Source organism: Agrilus planipennis, unplaced genomic scaffold (assembly GCF_000699045.2).
Source record: "Agrilus planipennis isolate EAB-ADULT unplaced genomic scaffold, Apla_2.0 scaffold32, whole genome shotgun sequence".
Lineage (NCBI taxonomy): Eukaryota > Metazoa > Arthropoda > Insecta > Coleoptera > Buprestidae > Agrilus > Agrilus planipennis.
In genome coordinates, this window is record NW_020439506.1 from 997890 (window position 1) to 1011388 (window position 13499).

Below are 13499 nucleotides of genomic sequence, written 5' to 3' on the forward strand. Positions count from 1 at the left end.
CCATATCCTTAACTATTTGCCAACAGTAATCTAAGTCTACCTCTACTACTCATAACTCCCGTTTCTGCCTCTAATATGTCTCTATATAATATCGAAAATCGCAAAATCTAAGATATAAAAATATAAAATATTCGTGATTTTTCTAATAAAATTGGGAAAATCATTTCCTGTTCATTTACCTAATCATCATCATCATCATCGTAAGGTCATCAGTCCTAAGATTGGTTGGACACGTACCTCCACTCTTTCCTATCCTGAGCTAAACTTCGCTTTTACCTAAAACTAGAACAACCCACATCCTTAACTATTTGCGAACAGCAATCTAATCTAGGTCTACCTCTACCCCTCTTAATTTCTGTTTCTGCGTCTAACATGTTTCTGACCAGACCTTCATGCCTGAGAAGGTGTCCTACCAACCTATTTCGCGTATTTTTTATTGACTTCCAAAGAGTCCTCTGTTCTCCTATTCTTTCTAATACCTCTTCATATCTAACCGTTTCTATCCACGTTATCCTCATCAGAAAAAAATAAAATATACCGATTGTATTTCAAAACAGATTGTTCACACAAATGAAACACTTTGACATGTTTTTACACACTACAAATTACCTCACGTTAATGAAGAAAAATTGGTTGCCGTTGTCCCACCCTCACCGGGTATCGAACCCGGGACCTTTGGCATAACGCACCAATGCTCTGACCACTAAGCTACGAGAGATGACAAAAGTTGAAAATAAATTTCCATATTAACCACTAAGTACTACAAAATGTCAAAGTGTTTCATTTATATGGATTGTATTTTTTTTTGTGTATGTTTTGTTAGAAAAGTTTTTCGCCAACTGTTAATCGTATTCAATGATTCTTTTTTCATTGGATTGGTTATATCCCAAGGGCATTCCCACTTAAATTTGAAGAAAATATTCCATCAAAAATGGAAAATTAGTGGTTGAGTTGAAGAAATTAACGAAACTTCGTTATTTACAAAGTTGATAAAAATCATGATTTTTGTATTAAATCTCATTTTGTCTAATGTAGACGACTATATAAAACTAATTTTTTCTATCCCTCGGGAACAGTGTTTTTCTGTACCCCTGAAAATGTATATAGAAAATTTCATGATAGGTTTTAACTGCGACTTCACTCGCGTTGATGTAAATATGTGTCAAAGATCATCGACAACTATATAAANTCTATCCCTCGGGAACAGTGTTTTTCTGTACCCCTGAAAATGTATATAGAAAATTTCATGATAGGTTTTAACTGCGACTTCACTCGCGTTGATGTAAATATGTGTCAAAGATCATCGACAGCTATATAAAACTAATTTTTCTATATCTCGGGAATAGTACATTTTTTCTGGATAAAGGGTACCCTATGTCTTTTTCTATACCCTTGACAATGTGTGTACAAATTTTAATGACGATCAGTTGAGTAGTTAAGACGTGAAATAGTAACAAACAAACTCTTTCGCATTTATATGTTAGGATTACCTATTTTTTAAGAATTCTAACGATTTATAGTGTACTGACTCGTACATTCTGATATAAGAAACAAACTTCGGTATTACAATTTTTTAAAAGTTGTATGTTAGTAAAAAGTAGTCGAGTTCTTTTCTAATTGATATAATAAACAATAAATATTAACATAGAAATGTTCCTAGGCTTTACTTCTTTTATGAAATAATACATTTTTAAGTGTTAAACTAACTTTATATTCTTAAATTAATAATGATTTTGTTTATTCAAAAAAATCAGATCATTATTTTAATCAACTGATTTGAATTATCTCCATTTTGGTTATTTCGGTCCGGTATTTTTAACTTTTTAGTAGATGCATCGGATAATGATTTTGCTGGGTATCGAGAGGTGAAGACAACGAAATATCATATGTCATAGATAAGTTCGCCTAACCTTCAATTTATAGGTACCACCGGCGTCAGTAAGTTGTCTCTGTGAAGGATATTGCTCATGGGTGTAAACGTAGCTTGACTTCTGATCGTAGATAAGTCAATTTTTCACTGTTTTACTTTTAAAAAGCGTTGGAGATTAATTTCCACTTTACCTTTTTTTGGAAGTAGTAAAATTAGCAAGTTCTATGCACTGCCGAACTACTAATCAAAAACTCGACACCAAGGAACATAAGTGCCTTAGACTCGAGAGAGAAACTTCAAAGGAAATCATCAAAATATGTATCAAAAATTCGAGTAAGCATGTGAAGAGTCGCGTCTCAATACAAAAAATATCGTTAATTAGTGAACTTTTGACGATAAGTAGTTCGTTCTTATCATCCGCGGTAGTGGACCAGGTATCTGCTTTTAATTAATTCAAGATGGTCCGTACCCGTATCTCATGGGTAAATACAACTACGACAATGATATTAGACTGCGAGATCCTAATGCCCATGAATTTACATGGCATTATCTCATGATTCTCTCAATCTCGTTACGACATAGACAGAGAAGCGAGAGAGAGAAAGACGGAGAGCGTTTCGAACAATTAAAATGCATAATCGAATATTTGGATGGTTCAGGCATTTGCAATTAAAATCGCGTCTCGCAAACGCATTTAGTTATAAACGGAAGCAGTTATAAGTATTTTTGACATTACGGGAGCAGCATCAGGTGAAAGAATTATTTATTGGTAATTAACTTTTATTTATTAATTAATGTGAGTATTGACACCATATAGTTACACTTAAATTTTAGTATTTATACTAACGGTTAAACTATTAGCAGTAATAAACTTGATTTGTATACTTCTTTTACTTTCTCTAGCGATGTACCCCTTCCAATATCGTAGGTAGGGAGAAAAAAGCTCATTATACTCTCGACTCTTGTTCATTAAACATACTTTTTCATACAGTACCTGCCAAAAGTTTTGTTCAATCATGAATAGTAGTGCGAGTCGAAAACAAGCGTTAAAGCCTTTAATATGTCTTCAAATATAAATAAACATTTCGTTGATATTTTCAGTAGTAATTGGTACCAATAACAGCACATTTGAGCAATGCAATTTTAGTGGATAAAATGGTCAATTTTTCCGTGCAGTATTGTACGGATTATACGCTCGTCACCGGTTAAGAGTTTGGTCGAGAGTTGTCTTCATTCTTTTCTGGCCTAGTGCTGTTCTTTTCTACTTTGCGCTGGTCAAACTGAAGGTCACATCGCTACAGAAAGTAAACGAAGTATATCTATATCCTAATATTGTAAACTTCACGCCTTAGTTACTCACCTTTGTACACACATTTTCATAGGTACAGAAAAGGACATAAGATACCTTTTATCCAGAAAAAAAAATGTTCCAGAGGGATAGAAAAAATTAGTTTTATGTAGCGGTGGGTGAATTTAACATGTATTTAGGACATCAATGCGAGCGAGCCGCCAGTAATACCCAGTTGTTGAGTCCTTTTCTTGGAAAGAGAAATCTCGAAATTGTAAAATCATAATTTTAATCAACAATCACGACCTTTATTAACGTTGAACAAAATTGTAGCTTACTGACTTCCACAGTCGATGGAATGCGATGACCGCTAGAGATTGGCTGGAAGAACAATAATTTTTAAGGGTTTTTTTCGGAAAGGCTTTCAATGAGCAGTTTTCTTTAGGAGCACAATGATCACAAACAATAATATTTTAATTTACCATTTAACCTCCTGAAGTTTACTTTTACATTTTGGGCTACTACTACTTACTATTATAATTATTCAAAATTTTAATTCTTTATGTCAGACAGTCTATGAAAAAACTCCTGTGACGGAAATGATTCCAAAAGTCATCTGTTTTAACAACTTTAGTTTGAAACACCAAAATAAACATACTGATATCTTCTCACACAAACATGTTTAGTTTGCATACTTAACTTACATAGTGATAAATATATAGTTTTTTAATTGGCACCTACACACACTCAATTCTCTCTCAATCTATGAAACGAATGTTGTAATAATATATATGACTAACCCTAGCATCGCCACATAAAAAGTTACCCCTCTTTGATGAAGAGAAAGAGAGGTAAAGACGCTGGGGCGCCAGGAGAATAGAAAGTTCAACACGAGACATTATTTAATATTGTGTATATTTATATCTATTAAATATACCCATATACTGTACCTATATACATGGTTCTCGATATACACGTTTATATACATAAATAAGTATATAATATATAAGTCGTGTATGTACTGAGAGAAATAGTCTGGTGTGCTCTCCGGAGAAATTAATTTCTCCGTAATCTAAGACGGGCAGTAATTAAGCGCGGCTATGCGGATCCAGATGGAATCTAAGCGATTTATCACTAAGTTCGTGCCGGCGCGGCGCGGCGCGGCTCGGCAGCAACGAGTCGACGACGCCGATACCGGCATCGGCCGCCGAGTCAACTCCTAACAACTAACGACGAAAGGGAGAAATATCGTCACCGACGCCCAGCGTCGACAACGCCGTCTACTCTACCCTACAAGACGTCTTCTAACACCAACAACTTATACTAGAACGACGCACAGTGGAACGAATTTGATAACAAATAGACCAGATTTATCATTTAAATACATGTGTCTATAGTTTACCTTAAAATTATTTCAAAAATTCATCTCGGAAAATATTATTGTTCTGGGCAAAAAAGTTGTTTTTTTGGCATTTGTTTAAACAATATCCGACCGGATTATCGGCTCGCAACATATATCATAGTTTTCAGGAGAATCTTTCGAACAAAATTGCGTTAAAAAAAATTGTCATGTTACCGTGGAAAGCTCGTTTTGCGTGCTAAGAAATAAGAAAGATATGACCTTTTTTCAGCCGTTTTCAATAAGGAGGCGATGAAATTAGTCATTGAGCGCATGCGCTGAAGTTTATAGGCATGCGCAGAAATCAGTTATTCGACTACAATGACTTCCTAACCTCTAAATAATTTACTCTTATTCCGCCAACTATCAATTTAATGACGAGCTTTCAGCACAAACATGACAAAAATAGTATACGTACCCCGGGAAGAAACAGGATTATCTCAGACTGCATATTTGCCAATTCACATGCAGAAAAAAACCTGTTTCTTCCCTCGATACGTAAAGTACTATTAATCCGAATGAATTTTCCCAATCATCCGCCCATATTGCCTGGACTATAAATAGATTATAGAATAGAAATCTTGTCTGAATACCTGAATTTTTATGGTCCATTACTTTTAAGTTTCTTTGTGTTACCACTGTGTGACGCACTCCTTTAATTTCAACTAGTCGCTCTCGTCTATTTCTCCCTCATACTTGAGTTTAACTTAAGATCAAATATTTCCAACATGTAGTAGCACCGTTACCCGTCCTATTACCGAACCTCACCTCCTGTTACTACAACAACTAATACAACAGCATCTCCCCCATCCCCGAACCTTCCTTGATTAAATTCCCCCCCCTCCCTTCATACCGAATTAGAAAATTAATTTACAAAAGCAGGCTGATCGGCTAACAGAGAATCTAAGTACATAGGTTAGCATATTTAAACGAAATTAGTGAAACAATTTTCAACCTGAAATAATAAATTTTTAAAAAAGTACAACTGTTACTGAACTTGCAAAAATATTACACATTAAAATAAAACTGCCCACATTTTCTAAAATCTTCAAATTTCAACCTCAACCTTTCAATTAAACCGGAATATTTCGAAAAACATGTGACATCTAGAGCTTTTTCCATTCGCTTTTACGTTTTCTACAACACGTATCATCACGCTCTCTGCCATTTAATTGGTCAAATATATTGGTTATGTGAACATTGAGATTATGTACAATCAATATAAATACATATATATAATGCAATCAATATATATGTATTTATAGATCTTATACATTCTTATTAATCGATTTTCTTAATACAAGCCTGCGTCAATGATTGAGTTAGAAAAATCTAACGTTTGAAATTCTTCACTAGATGGCAATACACTACCTCTATCTGGATATTACATCAACTCGCTCTTTAGGGGCTTCTTCGGTTTGGTCTGTAATTTATAGAGATCTCCCAAAGCGCGTAGGTGAGATCGAATAAGTCCAAAATCAAAATCGCGATCCGCGTATGGTAGTTACATTTTCACAAGGACTTAAACGTTCTGTTAAGAATTTTGTTCGCTACAGCGCAGTGAGAAGTTCGTTATAACCGTATTCCTTTAATTGTATTTTTATACATTATGTTCCTCTTTTTGACGATGTCGATGACGGAATGTAAAATGGCATGCACCATTCATTTTTATCGTGCAATTGTATCGTTTGTCGTGGAATAGGTGAACTAGCTATTGCTTACAAGATACTAAAATATGAGTATAGTATGAATGAGAGACACTTGAGCACACACGTATACACAGGTGGGCAGATACATATCGTACTCGTTAAATTGTACGTACAAATGTGAGACATATTTCGTTTGAACTTGGCATTTTCGCATTGATAAAATATTCGTACACACAAGAAATTGTTTAAGTTGCGTGATAAATAGAACGGGTGACAAAGTGAGAGATGCTACGTATCTATATATATATATATAATATATGTTTCTATGTAGGTATGTATAAATATGTCTCTCTTGGAGCACGACGGTTACGTTTTAGCAAGCGCAAATATAATACGTATACATGCATGTACCTATACATATAACAATTTTAAGAGGTATAAATCGAGGATTAAGTTGGTAATAAATATCGTTCCTTAATAGCCTTGTAGATTATATCAGAAGAATTTGTATCGATTCGACTGCAAGAGAAATCGTTTCGATTATTTCGAATGTTCAAGTGACAGAATTCTCCAGATAAGTGTCGACGTGCGCGTCTATCGACGTGATACTCGAGAAAACTAGAGATAGGAGTAATAATTTTATCCGAAGCGAATAAGTCTAAGAAGTATCATCGCCAATAATGGACAAAAACGCAAAAATATAGTACGCCAAAAATAAACAGTCGACGTGTGCGCCGAAGTAAAACTGAGCTACTTTGAAGCTACTTGAACAGTTTCAAGTGAAAACTTGAAGTCTGAATAATTAATCTAGACCGTTTAAGACGATACTGTTATTGATAGATTATGTACCTAACGTTTGACGTTTTTAAAAATAATTACAAAAGTTTTAGAAAATACTACAAATGGCGCAGTAAACGCCATCTGTAGCACGATGCTACAGTTTAGGATTACGTATGCTCCAACAAGGTCCACTTGTGTGGATATCTACTTGCTGAAAACGAATCCCGGCGTAGCCAACCTCAACGTGATAGGCACGTTACCATAACCGAATAAAATAATTCGAAGTGGTCTGTATTCTGTCAAAACTGCCAGACGCGGATCGCGATTTCGATCTTTTTGGATCTCATCAGCGCGTCGCAAACAGTCTCGACAAAACACAGACCAATTTTTATCTGCTGTCTCAACAGCACGTTTTATAAAATACCACAAATAGCGCTGTAAACGCCATCTGTAGTACACTGCTACATTTACTTTAATTTTACGTAGGACCATTTTCCGTAAGGATTCACTTAGGTCCTTTTCTACCCTGTCGAAAAGCGTGCAACTGTCTGGAAAAACAAAAATAGTTTTGAAAAATGTACAGACGCTTGAGTGATATTGCAAAAGTTACCTTTTAAGGCACCGGACATCATAAAAATGAAAGATTAAACTACTATTAATTAACTATTTATATGGTAAATTCACCTATAAATAATAAACAGTTAATTAATGTATTTAGAATGTACGAAACCGAATTCACTGAATTAAAATATACAGTATACACAGGTATGTATATTTAATACACACATACAAGTTGTACATACATGGGCATTTATTCTATTCATTCGAATGGCAACGTTTCGTCGCTGATATTCTCTCCCTCTCTGTTGGTTCTTCTTCGTCACTGACCGACCACCGTTTATCTGGACACTGCTGTAGCGCTTGTTCCCATAACTATTTAAACAACAACCGGGAACCTATTCACATTTAATTGAATATATACTGCTTTAATTAAATTATTATAAACAGCAATGGGTCGAGTCTATCCAGGTAAAACCACCTACTATAATATACAATGTGGCGTACGCTGTTCACATTAAACTTTCCCTTTTTATCTAATTTTCTAAATTTAAATGAAGGCAAATTTAAAAACCGGTGCACAAGATCTGTTAATTAATGTATTTAGAACCATTAATTTAGAAATTCGAAAAAGGTTAAAGGCGTATGTTTAGAGCATGGGCGCTGTATGGGTGAGAAACATGGACAGTGGCCGCGGCGGAAGAAAAAAGGTTAGAAGCGTTCGAAATGTGGTGTTACAGTCAAATGATGAAGATACCGTGGATACAGAAGGTTAGAAATGAAGAGATATTAGAAAGAGTAAGAGAATAGAGGACTCTATGGAAATCAATAAGAAATAGGCGAGATAGGTTGGTAAGACACCTTCTCAGGCACGAAGGTCTAGTCAGAGACATATTAGAGGCAGAAACGGAAGTTAGGAGGGTTAGGGGTAGACCTAGATTAGATTACAGTTCGCAAATAGTTAAGGGTGTAGGGTTCTAGTTTTAAGGAAAATCGAAAGATTAGCTCAGGAGAGGAACGAGTGGAGGTGCGTGTCCAACCAGTCTTAGGACTGACTACCTTATGATGATGATGCACAAGATCTACTACATCGTTATGGTAAGTAACATCATATCAAGTCGACGTTGACATATCTCTTCAAAATACATAAATTATGCATAAAAACGATAAACAACATTTATATACATATCTATAACCTCACTTTTCTGTATCCATAAAAAACAACAATTAATTGATACCAAAAAAAAAAATAAAGGAAGTACCTAAAGACAAGCAGAAGAACTAACATTAAAAATTAAATGAACAGAGAAAAAGGCAAATAAAAGGCACTTTACTTTTATAAACTGTAAAATAAAATCTAAACTTAAATGCAAAAAAGTTCTTCACAAAGGCTTATTCATTTGCTTTGACATTTTAATATAAACGAACTACAGTTTTCCACTACGGCACTTGTTATTAAAAGAATAACCGTTTGTTATTTAATGTTTAAAACAGACAAAAAGCCGATGAAACAGAACAACAAACGCAAATCTCAAATTGCAACTATGGCGGCAAACCTTGCAGTTTAAATTGGAGAACTTTATAATTGCCTTTTAAAAATGATAACATTAACTTTGTCTAGATAACTCTACAACCGATGCTTAGCACTTCAAAATAATTAGTTTTAACTTTAAAATTCTGTCTGCTTTAATAAAATGGACTGTTTGTACTTTAAAATGATTGATTTTAACTTAGGAATAAGATAGGTTATGGTTTGAATTTGTTTTACCGATTGCTGCACCGGACCATAATTTAATGCAAAGCATTGGACATGGAACAATCATAAGTTGTTCAAGTGAATTGTGTATATTCTAGTGTATATAGTGTCAGCACATGGTGTTTTAATTATTATTTTTTTTTCATTTAACTTTTTAATTATAATTTTATCATGTTAGTATATTTAGTGTTTTTATTTAGGAAATCTATAAAATTTTGTTTCAAAGATTCTTCAATACATACATATCCTGGGAATTACATAAAATTCCGATATTGTACTAGGAAATGTATAAAACTAATACTTTTTGTGAATAAAATACTGTAACGTATCATTCGTGACGTCTTTGTTTAGTAAGGTAGATTTATGACACATTGGAGTTTATTTAATGCCCCTGCCCTAACAGTTTAAAAAATACACATTTTTTATTAACAATCAAAGTGATGAGTTATTTCTGTTGAAGAAGTACTAATGACCTTATTTCAAAATTTTTAAAATTGATCGGGATTAAGTGGTTTCAACCGAGACGGGGGGGGAGGGGCATTGGCCCCGATTGCGGCCCCCATGGATCTGAACCTATTAGGAAAGCAGGACGTTCAAGTTTTTTATCGTCATTTAAAATTGTACGTATCAGTAGAAAAATATTTTATAAATTAAGGACTACTAATTAAATGCACACCTCGTCGAAGTCAATAAATAATGAAAAGCTACAAATTGGATATTCTAAATGAAAATAATTTATTAATTTATTTATACCTACAGCATTCGTTTTAAAATTAAGCACCGATATACATTATACAGTTTGTATTTGATTAATTTGTAATGTAGGCACATATTTTTTTTTGTACATACAACACCCATTACAAAAATAACAATGACGGACGCCGTTTTTTTTTTTAATGTTGAATGCATCTAGAAAAGTCTGCGCGAGTGGCGAAAGGGTAAAGAACGAAAGTTTCGCTTTTTCGAGGTGAACGAACCAACCGTTGCACCGTCGCCGCTACTAGGCTACCACCCTCACTACTCACCTAACCCCCATTGCTGTGCAGGGTCGATCTTTTTACACAATCCTTTAATAACTCATCTAAGATAGTGGTGTACGTTCACACGTGTGTGGCGCGAACAAACAGAAGAAGCAAGACAGTAGGCAGAGAGTTCTAGATGAGTGGTAGCGCCGTATAAAATAATAAAACGAGAAGAGAAACGAAAGCAGCTGAGTATCGATCGGTAACAACCGACGTCGTTTATTATACGTAGTCGACGTCGTAGTCGTAGTAATAGACGTCCAAGTGGTAGTAGCATTTTGGCGTACACGTGCGACGCTTGCTGTTGCAAGTCACCCGATAAATTGTAAAAATAAAATTAGAATCCGTCAAAAAAGGAATTATGTAGTAAAAATAAAACAAACAAAATTTAAAAAAGAACATATCGACTACGAATAGAACCCAAGATATCGACGTACCAGTTGATCATTCATACTATTAGGTACGTTTCGAGTTATGTGAGATTAGATATACTATAGTTCAGATTTTACATTGCAACTCATGTCGTCTTGGGTTTTATAGAACTTAAAATCTACATTTCTAGTGGCCTACCTATGACCTACGTCTACGTGTGACCTTAATACTTTACAACGAATTAGCGAATTAATTGAAGAACAGGATGTAGAAAAGGATCAATGTCTATTACCTACATGCAATTATAGGACTTAAGATGACGTATTTCTTGTGATAAAACACTTTTAAGAATGGTTATCGTTGACACTGTTTCAACTAGTTTTCAAAAAAAAAAAAACAATAAAATGAAAATTATATTTCAAATGTGTAAAAATAACAATTTACACTACAAAGGGGGGGAGTCCAAGATAAAAGCATGATAGCATGGAAGGGGAGTTAAAAAAGTGGTTGAAATAGAAGCATATGTCTCATGGACAGCCACCTACCTATGAATCTTTCGAAAATCAAAACTAAGATAACAAACAAGTTTTTATAAATTGTTTTATTTGTTCACTTGGAAACATGCACGTTTCCAAAAGTTTCGCATCACACATTTACGGAAAACGGTTTTTGAAATGGCGCAAGACCAATAGTGATTAATCCCGAGTGAAGCAAATAAGCCTGTAAACAACATCTTAATATGAAACAAAATTTTTTTTGAAACCACCGAAACGAATTCACTTGCCGATGAAAGTCGGTTTCAAGGTTTGCACTCGCTGCAAATAATAAGGATGCAGCAACTGTTCCTTTTTTGCCATACCGTATTTTGAGGACTGTCTTCGATACCTATTTCTGTTACACCCTGTTTACTGAATGTGTTTTTATAAAATAGTTGGTAACTATCTTTTGTAATTTTAATTTAAAAAAAAACAGCAACGCTTTAAGCAAACGGTTGAAAAGTTTTTTTTTAAGTCATCGTCCGTCCTACTTATGCATAAAACAGTCTTACCTCTGTGACCCATTATTTAAAAATACAATGTAAAAATAAAATCCAATTGTTTATCATAAAAGTTTTACAGTGGCATGCTGTAAAATATGGCCAACAATAATAATTTCGTCTTTGTTTATCCCAGAAACATAATGGTTCAGCATGAATCGGCATTATAATTTTCCTCAAGTATTGTTTTTAACGCGGTTATTTAAAGGTAGTGACGTAATTTCAAAAAAGTTAAAAAAAGGTAATTCATTTCTTTTTTAAAGTAACTCGAATAAATTTAATAATTACATTCAGAATATCTATCCAAAGGATGTGTCTAGACTAGGTATCAGAATTTTAATGTTTAAGTATTCAAATAATAGTTTATAATTTGGTTTGAATATCCAAATTATCGGATATTTGAATATTTGAATTTCAAGTACAGTGTAAACTCTATATAACGACACTTAAGGGACTGAATATTTTTCGGCGTTATAAAGAGTGGTCGTTAAATGGAGAGAAATAAAAGATATTATTTTACTATTCTATAATAATGTGCATTTACTAATATATAGTACACATTTTACACACGAACATTATTATTCATACATTGCGTATAGCCTGTTATCTTCGTCTGATTTTTTTTGTTGCTCTAATATTTTAACTGTATTTTGTTACGTATCTTACTCATATCCTGAGATACTGCTGGATCAATTTGATTATAGAAAAAGTATTTTTTTAATAGTTTCGCTGCATCAAGTGCTTGTTTGATGCTTGGTGGAGGGACAGGATCGTCTTCTTCAACAACGTACACAGCTGCAGTTCTTATCTATTTCGGCAACTTAGAAAGTACTGCTCAATGATTTATAATGCCGCATTGTTGTCGTTAAATAGAGTGAGCTTCACGCTATATAGAGTGTAATATTGTATAGAAAACAATGTAAAGCAATTTCGACGTTTTAAGGAGTTTGTCGTTAAATCGAGTGACGTTATAAAGAGTTTACACTGTATTTAACAAATATCATTGTAAAAATTTGACATTTGAATTTCAATGTAATATATTCGAAGTTATTAATAAATACAGTTGTATATTAAAATCAAAATACTTCGTTTTTCATTAAAAAGCGACATTGATACATGAAAAATAATGCAGATCTAAATACGTACTGCCTTTAAATTAATGTAAAATTTCGCTTTTTATTTGTGCAATTTATCAATTTGCCAAGACATCTTTTTCTTTACAAAATAGTGTAAAATTTTACTAAATGCTACGACATATTTGTACGTACGTGTATACGTTTATATATCTACGGTAGAATATTGTATTTATTTACAATACAAGGCGGACGGTGGAGACTGCGGTTTTATATAATAAATATTTATGTGTATGCGGTTGGTAGATATTTACTTTTATGAATTATAAATTCTCTCTTTTCTTTGCTCGGCAGTCGTGGCCAATCAGGAATTCATGTATTCGATTATTTAAATCGGTCGTACTGGGCGCCTAACGACCAAATCGAATTATGGTAATTGTTCGAAAAATCGATCCAACTCCCTTCCAAGAAAGAAAGAAAGAACCATGATTTTATTCGCAACAATGTTTCAAGTTTTCGCGTCTTCTTTCTTATTATTATTCCTTTTAATGAAAAAAAAAAAAATTCTACGGAAAATAGTTGCTTTCTTTTAAAAACTTTGCATTAAAATCTAAAACGAAATGCTTCCAAATGCCTGACCTGACTACTAATGAGATATACAACAAAAGGGCGAGCGGCAAATTTGGAACCGTAAAT

At 33.8% G+C, this 13499-nt stretch overlaps 1 protein-coding gene and 1 non-coding gene across 4 annotated transcripts in view; both read right to left on the reverse strand.

The window, feature by feature from the left end:
• LOC108733656 (protein bric-a-brac 1-like) overlaps positions 1–13499 on the reverse strand; it is a 630997-nt gene that overhangs the window by 128480 nt on the left and 489018 nt on the right. The gene's annotated exons all lie outside the window — the stretch shown is intronic.
• Trnan-guu lies at positions 646–718 on the reverse strand. Its single transcript has one exon. It is a non-coding gene; the product is annotated as a tRNA-Asn (tRNA).